General features: G+C 28.6%; 1 protein-coding gene across 1 annotated transcript in view; it reads left to right on the top strand.

Moving 5' to 3' along the window:
• The window catches only part of LOC123297244 (tachykinins), a 163,510-nt gene that overhangs the window by 116,611 nt on the left and 33,606 nt on the right, over positions 1 to 13,293 (top strand). Inside the window, exon 4 of the mRNA XM_044878831.1 lies at positions 5,433 to 5,494. The gene's annotated coding sequence lies outside the window, so the exon portion shown is untranslated. The remainder of the gene's footprint in view (positions 1 to 5,432; positions 5,495 to 13,293) is intronic.

The following is a 13,293-nucleotide window of genomic DNA, read 5'->3' as shown; positions in this document are numbered from 1 at the left end:
ACCTACTCTTATATTAATCAATTAATAAAAATACATTCAGCAAAATAAAATTCATCCAATAAAATACGACTTAAACAGTGGATGTGTTTTATCATAGTGTGGAGTAGTGACCTAAATGCAAAATTACTTAAAAAAAACTCTATTTGGCTACTTATTTTATTATAAAAACTGTATTTGGCTACTTATTTTATTATAAAACTCTATTTAGCTACTTATTTTATAAAAAAATTAATGTTTTTATAAAAAAATTAATGTACGTAAACTATCGTGCGCATATCATTATATACCTTAGTATGTATTTATCGAAACAGACCGTATACTCACAGACAAACCACACTATTTCAATTTTTAGTATATTTGATGAGGAGTGAATTACTTCCACTGGTTCAACTTGGAAAAAACAGATTCAATCCAAGTTGACAAAACTTCTCGATCAGTCTTCAACTATTTGGTATGAAGACATACAATATTAGAACATGTTGCTACAATACATTTTGACAACAGGACAATAAAACAGTTATTAAGATACTTTTAAACTCAAGATCTGTAGACCAAGAAAGATAAGATAACGTGAGCCAAAAAAATACAGACGAATTGATAACCTCCTCCTTTTTCCTTGAAGTCGGTAAATAATATGAACTTGTGTGGTACAAGAAAGATATGCATTTAGGTAAGAGAACAAAAAATATACTATAAAATAACAATAACACCTTTAAATACAGTCATATCCCCCATTAATATTTCCTACTAAGATGTACATATACCAAGTTTTATTTTTGTAGGTTTTCTAAGTATACACGTACTTACTGTATAAGACTATACATATAGTAAGTATATAATGTAGGAGAGTATAGTACCAGCGATAAAATTTACATTTATGTGTTTATTTAAAGCCATACTATTATAAATAAACTATCCATCAAAATTATTATTTCGTATAATTATTTCTGGAATTCAGGCACTTTTCGAAAAAAATTTTCAATAAAACTGTTATGCTCAAATTGGATAAGGAAACGCGCAAAAGCTAAATTTTTTCTATCAATTACTGTCTATACTATTCGGTTTACTATTCGGTGTTTTTATAAAGAACAACATTTTAACTTAGAGTGTGCGTCTAATGTTTGCGAGTTATGAAGTTTTAAGTTAAACTTGAAAACTTAGATCGAATTAAATAAAGTGCCTTTGAAACTAACATTTTTCGTTTAAAGCATGTTCCTCGATTAAAGTTATTTTTCGAGAGAAGAACTTAGATGTTAAATAGACATCGATGAAAACATGATTCATGGTAGAAAATTTGTACATAAACCATGGTGCAATATCATAATGTACCATGGATCACACCCTAATGTATGAAGGATAAATCTTACCGATTGTATCTAGAGGCTCTGTATTAGAACTTTTCAGTCCACTCTAGGGAATCGAACATATAATGTATAAGATTGAAACAGCATTTTTTTTCTCTGAGAGTCCAGTAACTACTTTAAAAGGAGTTTTAAAGTCTTGGGATGAAGGAGACTTCCTTTTGCTTTTTTTCTAAGCTAACATATTCTTGCTTATCCATAAAAAAAAATTAAAAAAATTTTCATTTAGTGTGTACCTATTACCATATATCAGTAGTTCATTACGTTGTTAGATTCATAGTACATGAGTGCCTTATCAAAGTTACCCTCCTAGACAATTTACATCAAGTTTAAAGCTAAAAGCGGCATTATAAATTACCTTCTATTAAGTATAATGGTTTCAATGGAATGTAATTTCAGGGTTTTTTTTGGCATTCTAATTAATTAAAAAATATTAGATTACAAGAAAAAATAAGTCTTTATCTATTGTTTGGTGAAATTTCGATCAACTTACCGTGTAAATTTTTGTGAAAAAAATGTTTAAAATCGTTAACAATTGTTAAGAGTCTTACTTGAGAAAGTAATACCCTACCAACTTTTCTTGAATTATACTACTATCAGTTATCAATTAGAGGAAGTGAAAAAAAAACAGAAAATTAGTTTTCCGAAATATTCAGTTTTAACACTAAAACATATATGTTACCGTGAAATTTATTGAAGAATATATAATTAACTAAAAAAAGTACTATAGATGGATTTGTTCTTAAGGCAAGTAAATACTTTGATTCAAGCCAATATGTTTTTGCTATACTATTTTTAAGAACTCAAATACTTATTTTATTGAATTAAGGAGGTCCTTTCGCCGCCAATATCAATTTTTAAAAAATGCACAATTTATTTTCAACCAAAAGTCTACTACTAGAGACACATGGAATTGTTCATTCCCTCGGTGGCTTACCTTCTAGCAAATAAACGTTGACTTCATATAGTCGCTATCTCATGGTATTTGAAGGTAAAATGTATCGAAGGTACTACATCTTGCCTTACCATACTTATAGAAATCTTTAAGGTAAAAGATATACACGTCAACATACACAGAAGATCCTAATTATAACTGCAGTTAATTGCTACTTCAAGTATATACTCTACTAGTATAGTAGTAAAGCATTGTACACAATACAACACAACCTAGTAGGTAGGTAGATATTAGGTTAGTATAGAAGGTAGGTATAAATACATATAACTAAACTGTGGAGTGTTGTATGACAATGTAAGTTATAATTACTAGAGATTGTTCTGAGGGAGCAACTTGTACTTATACTACTATGTATGTACAATAAAATGTTTTCTTAATACATAACAAACAAGAGGAAGTATACATTTAATTCATATCTGGATAGAAGGATGACCTACACAGAATATAAAACATTGTATTATTCAAATTATTTAAGTTTTTGTTTGTTTGCACGAAAAAAGAAAACAAACGATTGTCATACCATGTATATATGAAATATATTATAGTATATTAAGTTTAGTCCCAAATTTATAACGCTTAAAAATATTAATTCTACAAAAAAAATTTTGGTATAGGTGTTCATAGAATCACCTAATTAGTCCATTTCCGGTTGTCTGTCTGTCTGCTGTCTGTCTGTCGTCTGTCTGTCCATCTTTCATCACGATTACTGAAAAACGAAAAGAGCTATCTACACGAAGTTTTTATAGAGTGCCGAGGACGTAAAAAGTGACATCAAGTTCATAAATTAGCAACATAGTTCAATTGGGTCTTGGGTCCGTAGGACCCATCTTGTAAACCGTTAGAGATAGAACAAAAATTCAAATGTTATTTTTTAGGGTTCCTCATAAAAAAATAAACAACTTTTGTTTGAAACATTTTTTTCTTAAACATCACTGTTTACCCATGAGAGGGCAAATTATGCGCAAATTGTATAGTGACATGTATGTGTGTGTAATGTGACAGAGTAATCAACATTGTCTACGCATGGTATTTCAACAATTAACTCAGTCGATTGTTTGTTTTCACTTGTTTTTATTTGTCTTTATATTTGTCAAGTCATAAAATTTACTTTGAATTTCTAAATGTGACATCTTAACGATATCACTGTGTCAAAATTTTAGTACCAGTCGATGCATCGTTTTTTTTTTTCGCTTTTGCACTCCAAATAAGGATGGTGATGTCCCTACAATTGAAATAATTCACCCAAAAATTTAAAAATAATAGTTTAAAAAACTAAAAAACATGCTTTTGTAAAGAGCTGAACTAGGTAGAAAATAATTTCTTTAACCTGCCAGCACTCGCGTCAATCTTTTGGTAAAGATTGTAATAGCTTTTAAAGTAAAAGATAATAATAGCTTTTAAAGAAAAACTATTTGTCACTAAAATTTTCGAAATTTTAGCAGCTATCTAGTAACCGTGATTGTTAAACAGTATCGGTAAAGTTGTGGGCGAACATAAGATATAAATAAATATAAACATTCTAAATTCATTACTATTGAAATATTTTATCGAAAAACCAAAAACCTTTTTTACTTCAATTATTTTCATACCTATCAAAAAATTATATCCCAAAAATTATTGTTATTTAATAGTATTTTCTACTTGAGAAAATATTATAATTGATTTGAAAACGATAGAAATGTTATTACATCATAAATATATATAAACTAGAGTGATACCCACTCGCTTCGCTGGGATTAAAAGTAAAGATTCATAAAAATTGCTCTCGCTTATCGCCTTTCTATAACACTCGAAATAATGGCAAGGATTGTTTTACATGGAAATATAAATGTATGGTTTTCTATTTTTTTAAATGTATAATAGTCGTAATTATTCATAATTATTCATTGAGTATATCAAAAAAGATGGCCGTAAAATATTTTATATTGACAATTTTTACAGAAATTTGTAATTTATAGTAATGTCAAATGACTACTTTTACAGAAATCTGTAATTTATGGTAAGCAATGACAAATTAAATTTAAATTAATTTTTTTTTTTTTATTAATATATCTTTATAAATTATAGCTCATGTGTTATTCTGAAGTATAAGCTGTGTTGCTGTACAGTTTCATTAAAAACCATTCGCTAGTTTTAACGTGAAAGCTTAGCAAACAAACAAACATGCTGACTTTCGCATTTACAATATATAGAGATATAGATAAATACACAAAATGATTAGCTTACCGACGAAATGAAAAATCACGCCATATGTACTGTAATGCGTAGGCATAGAATTTACTCAATTCCTACAATAATCCAATAAAGACTTTACTAAAACAATTGGTTTTTTTTAACTAATTGTATTTATTTTTTCTTGCATGAGTGATTGAATGTGGGCTTTCCATTTACTTTTATAAATTCATTCCCTCAGAATATAAAATAAAAACATCGTTTTTATATAAATTGCTAGAATAACTGTTATGTATCTTTTATATATCCTTGTGCTTTTTCGTGCTTCCTTTCAAAATAATCATCAATTTATTTGACATCGGTAGTGGAGTATTGTACCAGGGATCCAAATTTTTTCTTTTGGGAATTTAAAACAACTATCGATAAAAAAAAAATAAAATAAAATTTTGAGGGGGGAATTTTCATAAATATTTTAATTTTGAATATCGACTATCTTTTGAAATAAAGAAAAAGGACGAGGGGTGTCATGGGATACCCGGTAGGAACTTACGTTCCTATCGTAACTTCGTATATTATAAATGTAGCGCCTACTTTTTTTCAAAATCGATCCCATTACATTAACTTTCTCTGGAAAGTTAATAAAGAGGAAAATTTTACTTTTTTGTCTTTTGTTTGTGTATCTGTAACGAATAAACTCAAAAACTACTGGACTAAAAACATACATACTAAAGATATTACATACAAACGTTTCGTGAAATTGGACAAAATGAATTAAAGAGTTTTTCAAAATGAATACTTTCTTTGAAGAAAATGCAACACCGAATTTCTTAGCCCTTACCTTATTGGCTTTACTCTGTACAAAGTGGGAAAATATTTTATTCAACTGAAGTGTATTCGTTATATTTGTACAAACATTTTGCTTAAATTTGACATTTTTGTTTCAGATTGGCCATCCTTCTAATATTGACTAGTTGCAACATTTCTTTTTGAAATTCTACCAACATAGGTAAGCTTAATAATTACGAATTTTTTATTTGTTTTGTTTCATACTATTACTTAACGTTTCCATGCGAAATTTTAACGAGTGCGAGTTGGGAAATTGCAAAAATATTAACAACTGTATAAGGTCTTGCTCTGAGCGATTGGGATGGAGTGGGTGGTTGATTTTGGGCAAGACATTATGCAGTTGTAAGTTCTTTTTAATATTTTGGCACATTCAAAGTATAATCGAAGAAATAAAACCTAAAAACCGTCTAATCCGATGGAAAATGTTTGTCTGAGTGCACTCAACAAAGTCATATACATGCGTACTTGTGTTTTTTCGATTAACGCCCATAGACGTTACATGGGACAGAAGTGCATTACTTCTGGACACAAAATTTTCTTTATTTAACATTAAAAAAACTATTGGATTTCATATTTCGAACAATTCTCAGCATTTTGTAGCCTCGCCGTTTCGAGATATAAACATTCGAAAACAAAAGTTCGAATTTTCGCCTGCAACTTTTTTTTGGACGAAAATAAAGATTATTGTGTGGTTGAAGAAATATTTTGAACGAAGTGTTGACAATTTTCACTAAACCTCACCTTTTTCGATATAAGAGTTTAAAAAAAACGGTTTTTTGTTGGGTTTTTGCCTAAAATATGTTATTGACCAAAATAAAAATTATTTTGTTTCTGGTCAAAAATTTGATGTGAAAACTATATGATTTTATATTTAGGACAAATTTACACACTTTTTAACTCGTGGCATTTTTTACCTTGCCTCACCGTTTTCCATATATAAGCGTTAAAAAAAATAAAGTACGGTTTTTTGCCGACTTTATATTTTGGACAATTCCATACACTTTTGACGAAAATAAAAATTATTTTGTGGTTCTGGTCTAAAATTTGATTTAAAAACCATATGATATTATAGTTTGGACTATTTGAAACACTTTCTGACTCTTGACATTTTTTATCTTACTTCACCGTTTTCGATATATAATTGTTTGAAAAATGAGGCAATTTGAGTTATTTCAGAGAGATCATTATATGCGGGCATGATACTTCCATCATCAATCACAATTTAAGTCCGAGAAATTTGATTTTCTCTACCTGATTTCACTATAACTCGTTTTATCTTGAATGACGAATGTGGTAATTAGATGATTGTCAAGGCCGCCCTATTCAATTAATTACACTCAGTTTTAAATAAATCTAGACTATAACCTACACAATATTCAAATGAACTAGGTAAATAATTTCAAATGATGAACAATGAATATATTACCATAATTTTGCAAATGTAACTACAACAATAATAATTTTATATTTTTGTGCATTGTTTACAATAACGTAATGTTATATACAGTTGAATAACTAATGAATATGAATGACGACTATTTATGTGCAGGTAGAGGCCTATATATATTATATATATTTTTTTTAAAATCATTAAATAAACAATTTGTAATTAAACATTTTTTATTATTATTAATGTGAATGTCACAATTTTATTGAAAATTTTTCTCAGTTAATGGTTAATTATAAAGTTAATTTCAAAAATAAAATTATATTTTAACAAAAATTCGTTTATTTTGCTCTCACAGCAAATATTTTTACAACGAGGCATATAGTAGTAATGACAAATAATATATGCTAGTAAAGTAGAACGCCATCTCGTGTTTTATTTTTATTTTTAGGTTTTTTTCTCTCTCTAATTCATAAAAATATTTAGGAAAACAGTAAAATTGCAATTCTGGATTACCAGAAAAACGGTAAAATTGCAATTCTGGATTATTACTGGGTGTGTTTTCACAACACTTTCGACTTAATTCTTCGATATAATTTTACTTGTAAAATGACGTGTTAGCCCGAGTGCCGGTAGATATTTTTGAATAAGTGTTTGAGGCATTCTGAAAATTCGTCAGTTCAATTCGTCAGTCAGTCAATTCAGTCAGGGGTACCAAGGGGTACCCGTTAAAAAAATTGCAAAAAATCGAAAAATTTGGTATGTTCCCAATTTCGATGAAACTCATTATATAAGGTAATTCTAACCTAAAAATTTCAAAAATCAGGTTCATTTAACGCTCAGGCGGATATTTTTCGAGATTACTTCGAAAATCGATCCGAAATATCGTTTTTCTCAAAAATTATTCGCCCAATAGTATAATGAACCCAATTTTTGAACCTTTTGGGTCAAAATTACCTTATTAACTGAGTTTTGTCAAATTCGATGACACAAAATTTTTCTCGAATTTTCGATTTTTATCAAAGGGGTACCCCTTAAAAAAATTACAAAAAATCGAAAAATTTGGTATGTTTCCAATTTCGATGAAACTCATTATTTAAGGTAATTTTACCCTAAAAATTTCAAAAATCAGGTTCATTTAACGCTCAAGCGGATATTTTTCGAGATAACTTCGAAAATCGATCCGAAATATCGTTTTTCTCAAAAATTATTCGCCCAATAGTATAATGAACTCAATTTTTGAACTTTTTGGGTCAAAATTATCTTATTAACTGAGTTTTATCAAATTCGGTGACACAAAATTTTTCTCGAATTTTCGATTTTTATCAAAGGGGTACCCCTTAAGAAAATTGCAAAAAATCGAAAAAATTGGTATGTTTCCAATTTTGATGAAACTCAATATATAAGGTAATTTTAACCTAAAAATTTCAAAAATCAGGTTCATTTAACGCTCAGGCAGATATTTTTCGAGATAACTTCGAAAATCGATCCAAAATATCGTTTTTCTCAAAAATTATTCGCCCAATAGTATAATGAACCCAATTTTTGAACTTTTTGGGTCAAAATTATCTTATTAACTGAGTTTTATCAAATTCGGTGACACAAAATTTTTCTCGAATTTTCGATTTTTTCCCAAGGGTACCCCTTAAGAAAATTGCAAAAAATCGAAAAATTTGGTATGTTTCCAATTTCGATGAAACTCAATATATAAGGTAATTTTAACCTAAAAATTTCAAAAATCAGGTTCATTTAACGCTCAGGCGGATATTTTTCGAGATAACTTTGAAAATCGATCCGAAATATCGTTTTTCTCAAAAATTATTCGCCCAATAGTATAATGAACCCTATTTTTGAACTTTTTGGGTCAAAATTACCTTATTAACTGAGTGAAAATTTATATGTACAAGATCTTTTGTAATTATTCAATTCTTAATTATAAATAATATGAAAGTGTACATCATAAAGTCTTATTTATAATATATTCGCATTCGTGTCAGAGTACAAAGTTCATACGTTACTTTATCGATGTGAAGGTAGCACACTTACATGACAATTTTCTGATAAAACCATGTGAGTTTTAAATTTAAAATTATTATTTATTATTATTCAGCTATTGTTAATAGCCGATATATTATAAATAAACTTATATTAGAAATAACGAGTTAAAAATCTAAGGTAAACGTCAAAGCGATAAATAAAGGAGTAAATGTATGATACAAATTTAAATAAGCTAAAATAAACAATTGAGAGTGTTAACTTCTCATAGGTAACTTTCCTATCTGTCTATAAAATTATATTTATTCATGTCTTTGTAAAGTTTAGTGGTAACTTTTAGCCACATATATATATTAAAGTTTTCATAAACCTGGTGAAATCTATTATTCATTTCTAGTGTAAAACATGCTACAAATAATAAATAAAATAATGTTGTTATGACTTCTTGTAATATTAACTTTATAGGTACTAGCAGGCCACCCACTCGCTTCGCTAGCGAAACTTTCATTACTAGTGAACTATGGAATGTAAAAACTGGATAAATTAATAATTTAATATAGCTATGTATTTCAATAAACTTGTAATTCAATAATTATGAGTGTGGATCAAAATAATAAATTCTATCTTTGTCATGAAAATCGTATATGGGTATACAAAAGTATTCTAAGCAACTTTTTCCAACAGTTTTTTGTGGATATCTCTAAACATCTTTGACTCTAGACAAAATATTAAGAATCGCTCCTATTTGTTAATGACTGTGTAAAATTTCAAATCGTTATTCCTATAAATAAAGAAAATGAGTGTTTTCATTTTCAATGCGGCATACTGTATATAGATTTACTATATCAATTACATGTACACAATTGAAAAATAGTCATATTTTAAATAAAACGAATGATTTATTGCAAAATTTAATACGAAAACTGCACTGCGATTGATTTAGTTGTACCCTTAGCCTACTATGCACACAACAAATACTAACGTGGGTTTTTAAGGATGTACTAGCACCAAGACAAATTTAAATAAAAAGCTTGATTTTTTTTACATGAAGTCTAAATCAGTTCTGAAAATTTTAGAGATAAATTAAAAAATGACTTCAAAAATAGGCATAATTAACATGGGTTTTATGGTAAAACTGTAGATGATTGATATGTTTTTATAGATTTCTCCAAAACGAGTAGATGGAAATTAAAAAAAAAAATATTTAAATTAAAGTAAAAACTTTAATAAATTATTTAAAACAAAAAAAATCGTTGTGTCCAACTAATTAAGGATGTATGAGTACAGGTGTGTGTCCACAAATTTAAAAAAATATATTAATTAAAGAGAATTGAAAAAAATATACTCGAACCCGGACTTCTTGGATTCATGCCAAGCGCCCTAACAATTAGGCCATACGAGTTCTAGGCACAGAGTGCAAATTTCAAATCATTGAATTTTTATTTTTACTTTGTTTATTCACTTATTTATTATTATTACTTATTGTTTTTGTTTACTTTTAATCATGTATACGATATTTGTTTACATCATGGTCTCTCGATTATAATTGATGATTTTTAATATGATACATAAGCGTAAACTAAATATTGACAAATATCTTGTCTAGTAATCTAAATTAAAGAGAATTGAAAAAAATACACTCGAACCATGTCCGGGTTCGAGACATGAATCCAAGAAGTATAATATAACTTTACGATATAAGATGAAAAGTACGAATAAAATTGTTCAATATCTTGAATAATTTTCAAAATATCGAAAATTGAAAATTTTGATTAATTAGCTAGCTTTCGATATTTCGAAAACCAAGGCAGGTATAGAAAAATTTTATTATTATTTTTCGTCTACATTCATGAAGTTATAACAACATTAATCATCAAAGTTCTAAATAAGGTACAAATAATTTCAATCCAAAATTCTTTGCTTGATGCTCGTACTACCTTAACTACCTTAATTGTTTCTACTTTCTAAACTAAAATTATTATTTTTAAGTGTAATAAGCAATTAAACTTATAGAACAATTATTTTTTTAATTTAAAGTTTATTTATTGTGAACTCGATGTAACGAACTAATTTTCCTCATTACCAATTGTATTCTTTTTGATCTTTAATTTATTTGTTTAATAACATTGTAAATGAATCAAGAATTCTAAGTACACGCTTCAGTAAATAATTTTTCTACCTAACAACCACATAACTAGCTCATTTTATGCTCTTTGTGTAAACATGTATAGTTTATATAAACATTACACTATTACTGGCAATATAGCCACAATTTTTAATATCTTATTTATGTATCTATCTTTATTTTAAAACAAGTGAAAACAAACGATTGACTGAGTTAATTGTTGAAAAACCATTGGTAACAGTGGTGATTACCCTGTCACATTACACATGCATACATGTCACACATACATAACTGTTATTCCTATATAATACATACTATACAATTCACGCCTAATTTGCGTATTCACAGGTAAACAGTGATGTTTACGGAAAAATGTTTCAATCAAAAGTTGTTTATTTTTTTATAAAGAACATTTTTTACCTTTAACAACAAGACCCAATAGACCTATGTTACTCATTTACGAACTCGACCTCACTTTTTACGTCCTGAGTACGCTGTATTTCAGCTTGATATCTATTTTCTTTTTGAGTTATCGTGTTCACAGACGGACGGACGGACGGACAACCGAAAATGGACTAATTAGGTGATTTTATGAACACCTATACCAAAATTTTGTTCATAGCATCAATATGGGACTAAACTTAGTATACCTTGGTATATTTCATATACAGTAGAATCTCGATAACTTAAACCTCGGTAACATAAAAACCTCTGTTACTTCAAAAAATACTATGTTCCCTTCCCATCAGAGCCCAAAACCTCTATAACTTAAAAGACGCAACCTCTATAACTTAAATAAATAATCCCTCTTAAATAAATAGGCCCTCAGTAACTACATAGAAACATGTACATACCTCTATATTAACTAGGGTACATAGAAACATGTACATACCTCTATATTAACCTTTACCTAACATAGACACTTGATAACTTAAAACCTCTATAACTTAAAATATTTTGTGTTTCCCTTGGACTTTAACTTATCGAGATTCTACTGTACATGGTATAAAAATGTGGTAAATAATTGCACATAAGTTTATTACCATATCAAACTCATACAGTAATAAATAGATAATTGTATGGTAAACTGATAATTGTACTTGAATTTGTTTGTCCATATAATGAAATCCATATTTTTGGCACTGTTCATTTGTTTAATTTGATGACAGTCGGACAAATAAATGGCGGAAACGTAAATAAGTAATGCATTATATTACCTTATTACGTACTCATGAATTTATTTGCGCTATAACGATATATTAGTGAATAGGTATTTATTAGAGCTATATGCAAGCGATCTCCACTACTAAGCCACTACCGAAGGCTTCGGCCAAACCGACGAGATAGTAGTGCAAGAGATAGTAGTGCATAATAATAATGTTATAAATTCGCTTTGCTCGCAAGGGGATTCCTCTCTTGACCACCGTAACGGTCTTGGCTCCGCGTCACAGAAAGTACCATCACATGATTCAAAGTAAGTATAAAAAAACCCTCCTCCAAAACTTACTACCTCCGATTTAAAAAAGATTTCCCTATAAATGGCCTCCCGCCAAAATTTCACACCGCCCCCCAAATTAAACCCCGCTTCAACCACACATTTACCAACCCATTACAAAACTTTAAAAAAATCACTTTATTTCTGGTTTACTGGTGAAATTTCCATGTTTCTAGTATGTATAGAACATAATCTTGGGGTAATTTTCCGGATTGCGGCGTGGAAAATTAAATTTTTCGAACTTTTCTGTTAATTAGACACTATTTCGAGACGTTTAGGAAAATCTTATCTTTCTAGCATGTATAGAACCGAAAAACGCAGCTGCCAAAAGTTTTCCTATTTTGGAGAGATTTTAATGAAAAAATTGAAATTTTCAGATTTTTCTAAATTTTCTGATTTTTTCGTATTTTTCAAGAAATTTCCCATCGAATTTACTATTACTTGAAGAGAATTGGAAAAAGTACACTCGGACCAGAAGTTGAACTCGGATCTTTTGGATTCATGCCAAGCGCCTTAGCCAGTTCGGCGATACGAGCCCTAGGCACGGACTGTAATTTTTTCAACTCATCAAATTTTATTGTTGTTTATTAGTTTGCATTAACTTGTTCATTTATTATTTTTGTTTTGTTTCCTAAAATATTTGTATTCCAAGTTCTAAAATCTTCTATATCTTTTACTATGATTACGAAATACCTTGAACAAACATTTAACTTTCGGAAAACCGCTTCAGAAGAGACAACTATTGAATTTTCAACACCGATTATTATGGACTCAAGTTGCCATAAAATTAGAATCAATCACTAAAGGATTTTAAACTATTCACAATTCAAATTTTCAAATCTTTGGAAAGAGATAAAATTTTGTTCAAATTTTATTACAAAAGTTTATTTACTACATCAATTTTCTGGTAAATAATGAACTAATAGGTACTGGTATAATTAAAAATAAAATGCTATT

Source organism: Chrysoperla carnea, chromosome 4 (assembly GCF_905475395.1).
Source record: "Chrysoperla carnea chromosome 4, inChrCarn1.1, whole genome shotgun sequence".
Taxonomy (NCBI): Eukaryota; Metazoa; Arthropoda; class Insecta; order Neuroptera; family Chrysopidae; genus Chrysoperla; species Chrysoperla carnea.
Note: the sequence above shows the minus strand (reverse complement) of the source record. Positions and strands in the feature narration are given on the sequence as shown.